Below are 16,160 nucleotides of genomic sequence, written 5' to 3'. Positions count from 1 at the left end.
TACAGGATGCTTGGGGCTGGTGCATGGGGATGATCCAGAGAGATGATATGGGGTGGGAGGTAGGAGGGGGGTTCATGTTTGGGAACTCATGTACACCCATGGTGGATTCATGTCAATGTATGGCAAAACCAATACAGTATTGTAAAGTAAAATAAAGTAAAAATTAAAATTAAAAAAAAATTTGAGTCACTATGTTGTACATTTGAGACTAATATTGAAAATCAACTATATCTTAATAAAATAAATGTCACTGTACAATTTAAAGATGAATGGTAGAATCCATGCTAATAATTTATAATTTGTTTCTTAGAATAACATTAAATAGACAAAAAAAATGTCAAGAGAGATTGTGGGAGAATAGAAAATACCTTATATTTTCCTGTCTTTATGCCATCTTTCCCTGGCTTTTTGAGCAAGAGTTCCCACATTTCCATTTTTCAGAGCCTGAAAATGAGGTCGCTACTCTGGTCTGGCCCTCTCTGCCACTTGCTTACTCCATAATGATTCTCAAATGATTCATTTCTTCGTCTTTGCATTCCACTTCTATAAAATGGGGATCCCAGGAGAATGTATCTTATGAGGATGTAAGGATAAAGTAACAAGACACTTAAAAATATTTAGTACATTGTCTGCCTGGTATCTGCTCAAAAAGTGAATGATAGCATTGCTGCTTGGTAATCACTCGGGGTACAGCTCTACCATGGGAGGTGGTGGGGGAAGCAGCGATGGGGAGGCGGTAACGGGGATAGTGGTGAGGGTGATGCCCATGACAAGGGATTGTATGAGTGGTGGAGGTGATGCTGAACATGGTGGGGATGGTGCTTAGATAAAAGTGGGTATAACTGGATGCAGAGAATGGAGATATGATACAGGAATCCACCCTGAGTTCTGCCTAGGACTTAGAAGTTCAGGACCTTGACCATAGCATTCTCTGTTCAAAGGTCTACTTCACTTACACACTGGGTAAACACTGAATTGCTTACTCTGGTAAATTAGGCCCTTGTGAGTTTTATCTTCCTCCAGACTGTCTACTCTTCTGCCATTTCTCTCCATTCAAACAGATACATTTGAAATTTCCCAGGCATACTTAGGGGCTTCACACCACACAGATTATTTAGTTTTGGTCCTTGTCTTTGTGAGTGTTGTCACATTGGGAGGAAATGATCTCTACTGTCTTTTTTTTTTTTTTTTTTTCTCTTTAAAATTCAGATTTTCATAAGAGGAAATTTTCCTCACTTCCTTCCCAGAACCATTTTGCCCACCTCATCTCTTTCAGATCTTTTAACTGATTAGTAATGTAAGTACTGACTCTCCACTCATTGGACTGAGTGGAAGGTACCTTGGTAGTGGAAGGGTATGAGGAAGGAATGGAGATTGTGAGAAGAAAGATAAATAACTCACAAGCAAGAGGGAGATCTGAGGGAAGATAAGCAAGAGGGAATGTGTATGAGGCATCTTTTGTTTATGGGGCAAGGGATGGCAGAAGGGCTTCGAAACCAGACAAAGTGAGAAAAAAGACCCCAGGTCCAAAAGTGGCTCAGTCTGGACCCTTCTGGCAATAGAGTCTGTGGTAGGGTTTTAATTCCCTCTAAAAACAATTGTTTTCCTATTTGTCTTGGGATGTTAATTTACTCTTTGGTTTACTACCGGTCAGATGAATTTTCACCAGAATTCATCTTTGCAGATGTTTGAACTTTTGATCACTATTAGTTTTTCATGTTGAAAGTGTATCTCATCCACTTGACCTAAGTCGTCAAGTGAAAAGGAAATGCCATCACACTGCTAAGTCCTTGGAACCTCATAGTCTACCTACAGTTTCTCAGTTACTCAAGGCAGTCCCTTCCTGCATTTGACAGAGCAGGAGGGCGAGTTTTCTCCAAACCCTGGGCATCCTTTTCTAACCTCAGAGATGCCACTTCCAGTTCTTCTGGGGCCACCTTGCCTATCCCTTACCCCCAGAGAGTTCTGCCTCTCACACATCCCAGATCATAGCAAGAGAAAATGCAAAGTCAAATATTAATAAAATATTTAATTACAGTCTCTTATGTTATAATGTGTTAATTGCCTTCTTAACAAATACAACATCATCAAAATCAAGTTAGAAAAACCACTGTTACTCTGGGAAAATAAAAGTTGTTGACAAGAGAGTTGTAGATTCATTTTTTTTCCCTTGAAGAAATATTTTAAAAGTTGATTTTTAATAGTTTTAAGTTATTTTGTTGTGGCTAAAGTAAGCAAAAATAAAAACTTGAGACCAAATAAATCTAAATATCCCTGAGAAAAATTCTCAAGGGAGCAAAAAAAAAAATGTCCTAAATTAGCAAATATCTAGGTAAATTTTAGACCAGTTCCCAGTTATCAGTGTCAAACAAAACACAGCTGCTAAATGATTAGCTGGCTACTCAGATGAAGCAGCTGTGGATTCTTATAATATCTTTGAAAATATTTTTCCCCAATATATGCTTATGTGCTGTGCTAGTCACCAATTGCAAAATCATTTTAACCAACAATAGAGGGCATGATGCCAGGTACATGTAATGAGGTTATGTAACCTTGAGTAGTGATAGAAAATGACTGAAATGCAAAAGGATGATATTTTGTCTGGAAGTGAGGGCAAAAGATGATAATTAGCATCCTCAAGTGATTTTTATAGAAGTCCAAAGATGCTTACAAAATGGATTTTATAAAACTTTGAAGGAAATATGTCCACAGCAGCACAATATGGTTTAAACTGAGGAGAAAAGGTGATAATCACCAGGCAGGTCAGGATTGTTTAAATCTAGGGAGAGAGATTCCCATTTCAAAAAGAAAGAAAGAGCTATTTTCTTCCTTTTTTTCAGTTACATCTTTTTCATATAAATATAGCAATTCGGGAGTAGAATAGCTGGGTCATATGGTAGTTATGGGCTTCCCCTGTGGCTCAGGGGTAAAGAATCCACCTGCAATGCAGAAGACACAGGAGACATGAGTTCAAAGACTGTAAAGACCCCTGGGCTGTGAAGAGTCCCTGGAGGAGAGTATGGCAACCCACTCCAGTATTCTTGCCTAGAGAATCCCCATAGACAGAGGAGCCTGGTGGGCTACCGTCCTTGGGGTTGCAAAGAGTTGGACACACCTGAGACCACTGAGCAAGCATGCATGGTAGTTACATTTTTAGCTTTCTTGGAAATTGCTGTACTGTTTTCTATAGCAGCTGCACCAATTTACATTGCCATCAGCAGTGTGCTAGTGGCCCCTTTTCTCTACACTCTCACTGACATTTATTTGTAGACTTTTGGATGATAGCCATTCTGACCATAGAGTATTACTCAGCCATAAAAAAGAATGAAATTCTGCCATTTACAATGACATGGATGGACCTAGAGAGTATTATGCTGAGTGGAGATAGACAGGGAAAGACAAATGCTCCATATCGTCATTTATATGTGAAACAAAAAAAAAATGTATAACAAAACAAAAACAACTCAAAGATATAGAGAACAAACCAGCAGTCACCACTGGCACAAGGGAGGAAGGGAGAGGCAAGACAGATGAGGGATTAAGAGATGAAAGCTGCTATGTGTAAAATAGATAAACAACAAGAAAATATTGTACAGTGCAGGAAAACATAGCCATTATTTGAGATAACTTTAAATGGAGTACAATCTATAAAAATATTGACTATGTTTCACACCTGACACTAATATAATTGTAAATCAACCCATATACTTCACTGGAAAAAAAAAAAAAAAAGAGCTGAATAGGAAAAAGGAACTGAAAAGGTGAGCAGCAGATACGCATATGGCAGGGCCAAGGCAGAGGGTCTGGAGTGCAGAGGTTAGGAATGGTATTGAAGGACAAGAGAGGAGACAATCCAAGACCTTAATTTAGGTACACATGATCTTGAGAACAAAACTGGGGCCCTAGTAGAATGATCTTCAACTCAAAGAATGTTAGGGTGGAAGAGATACAGCACTCACTGAATCCAAACCATTCATTACCAGGAGGATAAATTTATGTACCAGGGGTAACATGACTTACTCAAAGTTACGGAACCGAATGTCCAACTTTAATTCAATGGTTTCTTCACTGTACCATAAAGTCAGTTATAGGTCAGGTGGGATTACCTAAGCTCTTTATCAGAATGCATCTTTCTCTTCTAGAAAAAGAAGGTAGAAAGATGATCCATTCCACTGAGAAGTAACAAATGTGATAAAAGAGCTACCCCCAAATCCACAGCTGAAATGAACATCTGACCCTCTAGCACTCATCAAGTTCAAGGCATGTACTGGGCGCAAGGCAGAAGCCACAAACTCCAAGATTATTTCCCCACTGGACTATAATTGGATCAGGAATTGATTTCATTTACTTGTCCATCTCTAATACCTGGGCAATTGTCATCTTTTAGTAAATATTTGTATCTTTTAACAAGTCATTAATTTTCCCTAAGTCCCTTGGATCCCAGTTTCCCTCATAGGGCAGAAGTTTACTCAGATCTGAAAGTAAAAACTCTACAGTCACAGAGTGAAGTAAGAACATAATTCAAGTTTAACCTGGGCTCCCCTCGTGGCTCAGCAGTAAAGAATCTGCCTGCAATGCAGGAGACACAGGTTCGATTCCTGGGTCAGGAATATCCCCTAGAGAAGGAAATGGCAACCTACTCTGGTATTCTTGCCTAGAAAATCTCATGGACAGAGGAACTTGGAGGGCTACAGTCCATGGGGTTGCAAAGAGTTGGACACAACTTAGCAACTAAACAACAAGTTTACTCTACACTTTCTCTTCACCATTGCTGTTGCCATCTCTTCAAAGGTAAGAGCTGAAGCAAAACTGGCTACAGAATTGAATCAAATACTACTAGTATGAACAGTTGCCATTTATATAATAATAATCTGAAGGGCAGAGTCTAAATAAAAGATCTATGAATAGGAATAGGAATACTCATAAGGACTTTTCCAGAGTCTAGGTTTGGGACTGTTCCTGGCCTCTTGGTATTCATAGTATCTAAAACAAGGCTTAGCAATATAGCTCCACATTGATACTAGAGGTATAACTCTATTTTTTTCATTTATTTACAACTCTAATGTTAAAGTAGTAAACAGTATATTCTGTAGTTAAATTGCTCACCAGCATCTGTTGAGTGCCAGCTTGGTGCTTCAAACATGAGTGAAGTGGCCATAAACCTTCAAAACAATATTGTGTGAGATAAACACAATCGTTGTAGTCTGTGGCCTGAAATTTTTTCACTGTGGGAAAGCCAGTTTTGAAAATGATTTGAAGGTCGAGTGAGGTCAACATCAAAACAACACAGCATGTACTGGATTGTGGGCAGTGGGCAAGGAGACGGAAGAGATATTTTGGATAACTAGACATTGGGGAATAGTCACGCTCCTTGATAACATTACCCAAAGATGGCAGCAGTTAGTGGAATGGAATAATCAAGACTCCAAAAGAACACAATTTGAGCTATGAGTGGAAGAGAAAGGAGAGCCATGTTTTAGGGTCCTTTCAAGTTTTCTCAAATCTTTAAATATCCTCAAAGGGACACCCCACAGGCCCCCAGAACCATCATTTCAGTTTATTATATCACAATGCTAAGTGTATGATTAATGACATTTCACCAGAATGGATAGTAATTCATACATATGGATTGGATTTTGGTTTTTAACTACTAGGGAAGAATAAATTCCAGTTGAATTTTTGCCCCAGCAAGAGCAGGTTTTACAGAAAAAAAAAAAAAGGATAAAGCAGTCTTGATGAAGAACAAACAAAATCATCTTGGTGAAGAAATATCAGATGAGAATGTAATTCCCTTGTTCATGTTTTTCTTAGAAAGCATTTTCCTTCTGCCTGGTTCTGGGAACAAAGCCAAAGCCTGCTTCAGAAGAACAGAGGTTTCCAGTAAATTGTGTGAGTGAGGGTGGTTGGGTGGGTGAGAGTCTGGGGGAGATTGGTAGGGGGGATAGTTCAGAAGCTTATGTGCCACGCTGGGAAGGACAAGATAGCGGGTCTGCCTCTTCTTCTCTGAGTGACACGGCCTCTGAGAAATGTTGAATGCAGGGGAGAGGTGAAATTGAATCAGAAAGCAGAGCCTAGACATTCCCTGGCCTCAAAATAATTAGCAAACCACAAAATTAGGGTGGGGAGGGAGAGAGGGAACGGAGCTGACACAGGGATAGGCACTCTTTCCCACCCTTCCTGATGGTGGGGCCTACCAAGGTCTTGCGAGACGCTGGGCTTCATAACAGCATCAGTCTCATCCTCATAAGCTTGTCTTAGAACCATGTTCAAGTGCTATCATTTTCCTCCTTTTCTGCTCTCCATATCACTCCCTTTATCTATTTTTCCAGCATGGTGGGTGGAAAAAGAGCAGCAGAGCAGGATTCAGAAAGGAAATGAGGAAAGAGACTAATGCTTTCTGAACATAGAAAATTCACAAGACATTTTGTGAGGTGCTTTATCTATCTACCTAATTCATACAATATTCCCAACTTGAGCTTGGGAATTCAGACAACTTGAGCTTTAAGGTTTCGAACTTTCTTACACCAAGTGTTGAATGGCAATGGAGGAATCATGTAACCTCCATGCTCCTTACTAAGGAGCTCTGCATGTGTATAACATGAGGACAATGGTATTTTCCCATTAATCCCAACAGAACCAATGTAAAAATCAAATAAGATAATATACAAAGAAGCACTTGGTGAGCTGTGAAATACTGAACATGTGGAAGGAATTATTGTTTAGTTAGTAAACCACCCTCTAAGACACCAGACTCTGAGATCCTCCTGCTTGCTAGATGGGTGTTTTCTCCATTTATCCCAAACATGTATCCTGACTTCAATCCAAAGTCACTTGGAAACTGGCCTCAAAGATCTAACCATATCTTTGGCGCCAGCCAGCAACTCAAAACTCAATTCCTGCTGCTGTCTTCATTTACAACGTGGCTTCTGAAGCAAAAAGCCAAATATCAGCTTCCACTAATAATGAAACAAGGGGGATCAGAGCTTCACATTCTAATTTTGTGCTTGACAGAGAAGGAGGAAGAATCAGATGGTGATGATGAAAGGTACAAGTACAAGGTGAAGTGGGAGGTGAGTATCAGGAGGATATTGCCCTGATCATGAGAGTAGGGGCTTAAAGGATTATGTCTTCTGTGGAGCAACCTTTCTTATGGATGATTAGAAATAGAAATCATTCCAGGATAAAATAAGAGTTACTAGAGGAGGGAAATAGGGAGACTGTGGAAAACTGGCAAGAAGAGATTTTAAAAGCAGGGGAGAACATCTAATCACTTGATCACCTGCAATGTGCCTGCTGTGAGGCTCTATTATACATCATATCTGTGATCTCATGACCTCCAGCCTACCTCCTGCCTCTCTTGCTGCTGTCTTACATCATTGGTGAGCAGACATCCCTGGGTGGGAATGTTCTAGTAGCACAAACTCTTTAGGAATCCAGACATGACCCACCCATTGACTGCTGAAGTTAGTCTGGGTCAGGAAGAGAGTCGATAGAAGGGTGGAGAGAAGGAGCTCAGAGTGATGGTGGTGGTGGAAGAACATCTCACTCTATTGGGAAAAATTATCAAAGAGCAACTCAGATTCCTTCTCAACCAGAGCACAGTTTTCACACAGGACCCTTCCTTTCCTCCCTCCCCAGCTCTGGCCTCTATGGAACATCTGCCAACACTAGGCTCAGCCACTAGACTATTATAGTAGTTAAAGCTGAGATAAGCTTGGATTCAAATCCCAATTTCTCTACTGACTAGCTGTGTGGCCCTGCTTCGTTGGTTAACTCCTCAGACAGCTCCCCATCGCCCCAACAGAGTTAGTAATGCCTATTGGGTATCCAGGTTTGATCCCTGGTTCTGGAAGATCCCCTGGAGGAGAAAATGGCAACCCACTCCAATATTCTTACCTGGAGAATCTCACGGACAGAGGAGCCTGATGGGCTACAGTCCATAGGGTCACAAAGAGTTGGACATGACTGGAGCGACTTAGTATCATCTATCACTGGGTATCCAGAAAAATTGAGATCCATATGTATAGAGTTGAATGCAGTGCCTAGTTCAGTAGTTGGAGTGTTTATTGTCACTTTATTTTTGGTCATCGGGCTGTCACCTCCTAACTATCATCTCTTTCTCCAGGATTAGCATCTATTAGGAGGAGGCAATGGAAACCCACTCCAGTGCTCTTGCCTGGAAAATCCCATGGACGGCGGAGCCTGGTGGGCTGCCGTCTATGGGGTCGCACAGAGTCGGACATGACTGAAGTGACTTAGCAGCAGCAACAGCAGCAGCAGCAGCATCAGCATCTATTAAAGACTTAGTTCATGCCAGGCTATTGTACTAGTCACTGAGCCTGTGAAGATAAAACAGACAGAACTCTGACCTCAAGGAGCAAACAGTCTAAGGAAAACAAATAATGAGAGTTTTAGACCTCAGGAAAATGTAGCAGCTCTGGTCTTGTGTTTGAAGGTGTGTCCCATGGACAAACAGGTAGGCTTGTTTGAAGGGCTCCAGGGGACTCTTGGTGGGGTGGGGGCATGTCCAGGGGCAGTTCCAGTTGCTCTGAAGCTGCTGTGAAGTCCTGCAGAGACCTTGTCATGGATTATTCTCTCAGCACTGTTTAAGCTGTTTGTGGTTCATGACACTAGAGCTCTGAGGAGATATCTCAGAGGCCACGTGGCAGAGAAAAGTGGGCAAAGAAGGGAGGTCCTCAGCCCCTTATTTGGACCTCATCCAGAGTAGCTTTGATTGGTATCTGTTTTATAAATTGGGAATCTGAGTTAGATTCAAAGAAAAGGTGAAACTGATTAAAAAAAAAAAAAAAAACCTCAGGAACCCTCAGGCTCAGGCTAAGTGATTTCTAAGATCCTTACCAAAGATGAGATGTTAGCATCCTCTCCAGCCTGTATCAGCCCCGAAGTGCCTGGAACTGACCCATCTTGGCTTCAAGTGCATCCATCTTCAGGGTCTGAAGCCTCCCTAGACAGTAGTGGTTCTCTGTCCAGGGTTCTTTCATTCTATCATGCTTTTCATAAGTATTTCCTAATACTCCCTTATCATCCCACTCCTTCCCCACTTCCTGCATCAACATAGCTCATTCCCACGAATTTAGAAATCAGAGAAGAGGCCAATTGATCCAAAGAGAGACTTAACCTGATGAGAGTTACTGGAGAAGCAATCTTTCTGTTTGCAGAAGAACCAAGTGAAAACATAACAGTAAGTCAGGGAACTGTTGACTTAATTTAACTTGAATGCCATTCCATCAGCCAGAGTCACGACCTTTAGGTCAAAGGTCAGGTTGTCAGAAATATGCAAAAACAAGCCCTTCAGGGTAATGGGAGGCTGAGTGTTCCACCAAGGAGCTTTTCTTCCACTGCGAAGTCCCCAAGGGGCTGAAAAGGTACTCTTAGCCTGAAAACAGGACCTGGTGTGAATTTTCTCACTATGTGAAGACAGTTCTTAGATTGAGTTGAGTTCTATGTCACAAAATAGTTGGGATATGAACAGTAATTCAAGGTCATTTTTGCCTTCTTTAGTGATTTACGATAAAAGGCAAACTCCCTTGTTTAAAAAAAGAAAGAAAAAAAAGGAGAGAGAGGAGGAGGAAGGAAGGGAGGGAATGAGAAGAAGAATCTTTACAAATAAGAATCACTTTCAGTAAATGAATTCCAACATACTTATTCAAGACAACAGTCTGTGCTACAATCTTGAATCTGAAGTTTAAAATTTGTAAATATTTGTAAATATTTTTAAATGGGGCGATAAATTTGAAACAGAACATAAAGTTGTCAAGTCCCATTTGCAACCTGGTGCTAGGAGCAGATGACCAGGCCATTCAGCCTCAGTTTGCATAGCATAGAGGATACAAGATATACATGGTATACAACCTTTTCATGTTCCTAGTGGTTCTATCCAAAACCATCTTCTTGTGTCACATGTCACGGTCACATGTTAAGGAAAATGCTCATCTTTCCATGAAAACAGCCAGAAGTAGCAATGTGAAATAATTACACAGTAAACTTTTCTAGTTTCAGTAATCTGTTTTTTATTAAGTAAATGTCAAAACCCAATTATATCAGTTCATCCATGTCTTTGAGGAAAATGGGCTGTAATTTTGATTTTGTGATGCTTCAAGTGTTTAAAGTTAATACAAATTTTAAAGTCATTCCTTTGTAAGGGATTTTGTCTCAAACATAATATGAATATTTGCCCATCATTCCAAGAACTCAGCCTAACTAGAAAGATGTTTTGCCTAGGGTGGCTCATCTGCTGCAAAGGGAAGGGAAAGTTATGTGGCACTGTAAAGGTAAGCTGGCATGGAGCCATGCTCTACACATGCAGAAATATTTAGAGGGAATATCTGTGGGTGCATTTCCCTTTTACTCTAGAGTTATCTACTTCTGTGGTCATTCTCAAACCTTCAGAGAGAAGCTCTCTAAAATGTAGCTATCTCATGCATTGATAGAGCAGTGTTTTATTTATCTGGCTTTGACAACATTTATTGTGATATGCAGAGACATCACTTTGTCACCAAAGGTCCATATAGTCAAAGCTATGGTTTTTCCAGTAGTAATGCACAGATGTGAGAGTTGGACCATAAAGAAGGCTGAGTACCAAAAGAATTGATGCTTTTGAATCCTGGTGCTAGAGAAGACTCTTGAGAGTCCCTTGGACAGCAAGGAGATCAAACCAGTCAATCCTAAAGGAATTCAACCCTGAATATCCATTGGAAGGACTGATGCTGAAGCTGAAGCTACAATACTTTGGTCACCTGATGTGAAGAGCTGACTCACTGGAAAAGACCCTTAGGTTGGGAAAGATTGAGGACAGAGTAGAGAAGGGGATGATAGAGGATAAGATGGGTGGATGGCTCACTGACTCAATGGACATGAGTTTGAGCAAACTCTGAGAGATGATGAAAGACAAGGAAGTCTGATGTGCTGCAATCCACGGGGTCACAGAGTGAGACATGAGTTAGTGACAGAGCAACAACAACAAATTGTGATGCATCCTCTCAGCGTTTTAGTGTCAAGTAAGAAAGAGCCTCAAGATTTAGTTTCTTATAGTCAAGATCAGGGGACAGAGATCACTGTAGTGCTTTGTGAGAATTAACTAGAGATCACTGGCTCAATTGCTTATGAAACTGAACTGGCGAGCTCTTTGAATGTGAAGCCAAACAGATTGCCTTATACTTGCCCTCACGCTGAAACAAGTCTGAGTTCAGTTTGCAGATCTTACGTATATTCAGTCATCCCATGCACATTGCCCACGGGATGGAGAGTATTCTAGTGGGTATAGGATGTGGGTAGATGGTAAATTCCTATATGTTTCTGAACTTTAACTTGTTAATCACAATCAGAAATAAGAATTGATGAATAATGATCTTCTTTTTCTTTAATCAAATAAATACCTCCTCTCAGGAGTTGAAGCCAGTCGAGATTGGAAGGAAGGTAGGAGTTCTCAAGAACGGTTTTGTTGGGGCAAAAGTTACTTCTCTTTCAGCCACCAGGAATGGGGAGGGAGAGAAACACAGTTATTTCTATACCCTTGACATTGTACATAAGAAGATAGTGGGCAGAGATAAGACTGTGGGGGCTCTGGATGCTGACTGCCTATGTTTAAGCCCTCTTTCTGTCACTGATTAGATGATATTGGAAAGGTTCTTTTATCCTCTCTAAGCCTCAGTTTCTTCAGAAGTAAAATGGGAATAATAATAATATTATTTTCATAGTACTTAAGGCTTAAAGAAGCAATGAATTAAAATCTTCAGCGCTATGCCGGGGCAACAAGGAAAGCGAAACATACAGCATGCACTGTTGTTAGTTGTTTGGGTCTACTGAACAGAGCTTTCTTGTCTTTATTCTGCTCTCATGCTCAAGTTTCCTTCTTCACACCCATGCTTCTGTGCTTCAGTGATGGCCTAAGAATAAAAGAAGTCAAATCTGTTGAAATGGGAGGATGTAGGCAAAGATGAACAGCTTTCTCTTAAAGTCTCAATCTTTCACAAATTAAGTGCCCATTTCGTGTAGAGGGAGTTGGAGGCTTATGTGTCCTCCTGGGCCTAGTGAATGTCTCTTCACTTGTGACTGGCCGACATTTGCCCAGATGACTGAAGAAGACACTGGCTTTCAAAGAAAAGGTTTGTTGGTGAACATCACTTGTCTGGATCATCCTCACATTTAGAAGACAGAGCTAAATCAGGGAACATCACTTGTCTGGATCATCCTCACATTTAGAAAGGAAAGTGAAAAGTGAAGTTGCTCAGCCGTGTCCAACTCTTTGTGACCCCATGGACTGTAGCCTACCAGGCTCCTCTCTCCACGGGATTTTCCAGGCAATAGTACTGGAGTGGATTGCCATTTCCTTCTCCAGCGGATCTTCCCGACCCAGGGATGGAATCCAGGTTCCCGCATTGTAGACAGATGCTTTACCAATGAAAAGTTAGTGAAGCTCATTTCTTTGGGAAGTCACTTCCCTCAGGGCACCTCTGGTAGTCAAACTCTGGGGTCATTTTGAAATAATCTGTTGAACTGAATTGAAGGAGAAAGGCCAGAGTTCCTTGAATAAATCTAAAGGAGAGATGGTGAGAGCTTTAATAAATTGTGACTATGAGAATAATAAATAGGATAGTTTGAATCCACATTTTAATAGATTTTCCAAATTGTACATGCTGCACTGGTTTTGTTTAAATAAGTAATTCTTGGGTTTAGTTATCAATTGTATTGGATTTGGTTTTCATTCCACAGTTCATTGATTTCTGTACTTGCTATATTATGTCATTCCTCTTATTTTTACTTTATTTTTCCAAACTAAGAATAATACCTGGTTCATTTGTTTCTATTCTCTTTTGCTAAAAAGAGAAAAGTTTAAAATTATTAACTTACTCTCTCAGTAAGACTTTGACCACAACCTGTATATTTAGTAATGTAATATTTTGTTGTAGTTTCAGTTCAGTTCAGTTCAGTCGCTCAGTCGTGTCCGACTCTTTGCGACTCCATGAATCGCAGCACGCCAGGCCTCCCTGTCCATCACCAACTCCCAGAGTTCACTCAGACTCACATCTATCGAGTCTGTGATACCATCCAGCCATCTCATCCTGGGTCATCCCCTTCTCCTCCTGCCCCCAATACCTCCCAGCATCAGAGTCTTTTCCAATGAGTCAACTCTTCGCATGAGGTGGCCATAGTACTGGAGTTTCAGTTTTAGAAGCATTCCTTCCAAAGAAATCCCAGGGTTGATCTCCTTCAGAATGGACTGGTTGGATCTCCTTGCAGTCCAAGGGACTCTCAAGAGTCTTCTCCAACACCACAGTTCAAAAGCATCAATTCTTCCGCACTCAGTCCAACTCTCACATCCATACATGACCACAGGAAAAACCATAGCCTTGACTAGACGAAACTTAGTTGGCAAAGTAATGTCTCTGCTTTTGAATATACTATCTAGGTTGGTCATAACTTTCCTTCCAAGGAGCAAGCGTCTTTTAATTTCATGGCTGCAGTCACCATATGCAGTGATTTTGGAGCCCCCAAAAATAAAGTCTGACACTGTTTCTACTGTTTCCTCATCTATTTCCCATGAAGTGATGGGACAAGATGCCATGATCTTCATTTTCTGAATGTTGAGCTTTAAGCCACTTTTTCACTCTCCTCTTTCACTTTCATCAAGAGGCTTTTGAGTTCCTCTTCACTTTCTGCCATAAGGGTGGTGTCATCTGCATATCTGAGGTTATTGAGATTTCTCCCAGCAATCTTGATTCCAGCTTGTGTTTCTTCCAGTCCAGCATTTCTCATGATGTACTCTGAATAGAAGTTAAATAAGCAGGGTGACAATATACATTCTTGACGTACTCCTTTTCCTATTTGGAACCAGTCTGTTATTCCATGTCCAGTTTTAACTATTGCTTCCTGACCTGCATACAGATTTCTCAAGAGGCAGGTCAGGTGGTCTGGTATTTCCATCTCTTTCAGAATTTTCCACAGTTTATTGTGATCCACACAATCAAAGGCTTTGGCATAGTCAATAAAGCAGAAATAGATGCTTTTCTGGAACTCTCTTGCTTTTTCCATGATCTAGTGGATTTTGGCAATTTGATCTCTGGTTCTTCTGCCTTTTCTAAAACCAGCTTGAACACCAGGGAGTTCACAGTTCGTGGATTGCTGAGGCCTGGCTTGGAGAATTTTGAGCATTACTTTACTAGCATGTGAGATGAGTGCAATTGTGCAGTAGTTTGAGCATTCTTTTGCATTGTCTTTCTTTGGAATTGGAATGAAAACTGACCTTTTCCAGTCCTGTGGCCACTACTGAGTATTCCAAATGTGTTGGCATATTGAGTGCAGCACTTTCACAGCATCATCTTTCTGGATTTGAAACAGCTCAACTGGAATTCCATCACCTCCACTAGCTTTGTTTGTAGTGATGCTTTCTAAGGCCCACTTGACTTCGCATTCCAGGATGTCTGGCTCTAGATGAGTGATCACATCATCATGATTATCTGGGTCGTGAAGATCTTTTTTGTACAGTCCTTCCATGTATTCTTGCCACCTCTTCTTAATATCTTCTGCTTCTGTTACGTCCAGACCATTTCTGTCCTTTATCGAGCCCATCTTTGCATGAAATATTCCCTTGGTATCTCTAATTTTCTTGAAGAGATCTCTAGTCTTTCCCATTCTGTTGTTTTCCTCTATTTCTTTGCATTGATTGCTGAAGAAGGCTTTCTTATCTCTTCTTGCTATTCTTTGGAACTCTGCATTCAGATGCTTATATCTTTCCTTTTCTCCTTGGCTTTTTGCTTCTCTTCTTTTCACAGCTATTTGTAAGGCCTCCCCAGACAGCCATTTTGCTTTTTTGCACTTTTTTTCCATGGGGGTGTTCTTGATCTCTGTCTCCTGTACAATGTCACGAACCTCATTCCATAGTTCATCAGACATTCTATCAGATCTAGACCCTTAAATCTATTTCTCACTTCCACTGTATAATCATAAGGGATTTGATTGAAGTCATACCTGAATGGTCTAGCGGTTTTCTCTACTTTCTTCTATTTAAGTCTGAATTTGGTAATAAGGAGTTCATGATCTGAGCCACAGTCAGCTCCTGGTCTTGTTTTTGTTGACTGTATAGAGCTTCTCCATCTTTTGCTGCAAAGAATATAATCAATCTGATTTCGGTGTTGACCATCTGGTGATGTCCATGTGTAGAGTCTTCTCTTGTGTTGTTGGAAGAGGGTGTTTTCTACGACCAGTGCATTTTCTTGGCAAAACTCTATTAGTTTTTGCCCTGCTTCATTCCGCATTCCAAGGCCAAATTTGCCTGTTACTCCAGGTGTTTCTTGACTTCCTACTTTTGCATTCCAGTCCCCTATAATGTAAAGGACATCTTTTTTGGGTGTTAGTTCTAAAAGGTCTTGTAGGTCTTCATAAAACCGTTCAACTTCAGTTTCTTCCGCGTTACTGGTTGGGGCATAGACTTGGATAACTGTGATATTGAATAGTTTGCCTTGGAGACGAACAGAGATCATTCTGTCGTTTTTGAGATTGCATCCAAGTACTGCATTTCGGACCCTTTTGTTGACCATGATGGTTACTCCATTTCTTCTGAGGGATTCCTGCCCACAGTAGTAGATGTAATGGTCATCTGACTAACAGTATTTTCTAATGAATGCTAATTGCAATTTTAATCTCTGCTTATATCCAATACTCATATAGGAGAGAGTTTCTTATTCATTAACAATAGTTATTTGTTTTATACATTTTTTGTTAGAAATCAATATTTTTTGATGGATCAACTATGCATTAGTAAGAAAAATGTTGTTTGGGTGACATTAGCTTCTATAATTTATTAAGACCATTTTTCTTTCTGGTGTAGTATGTTGTCAGTATTTGAGAGGCTAGTGTGGACAAATGAAAAGGAAATATGCAACCTATTTTTCAGATTAAGAAAATATACCTATATCATATGTATATTTATATATATACATATTTATCATATATATATATGGACACACATATTCATATACATATGTATTAACATAATATTAGTAATTTTGTTTATATTTTCAGTATTTTTCATCTGCAAAAGTCAATATGTGTGTTAGAATCTCACAATAACTGTGTGTTTTATATTGTGTTTCTAGCTATTAAAATTTTTTATTTGGTTTCTATTTATATGGATCATATGA

This window comes from Capricornis sumatraensis, chromosome 3, assembly GCF_032405125.1.
Source record: "Capricornis sumatraensis isolate serow.1 chromosome 3, serow.2, whole genome shotgun sequence".
NCBI lineage: Eukaryota > Metazoa > Chordata > Mammalia > Artiodactyla > Bovidae > Capricornis > Capricornis sumatraensis.
Note: the sequence above shows the minus strand (reverse complement) of the source record.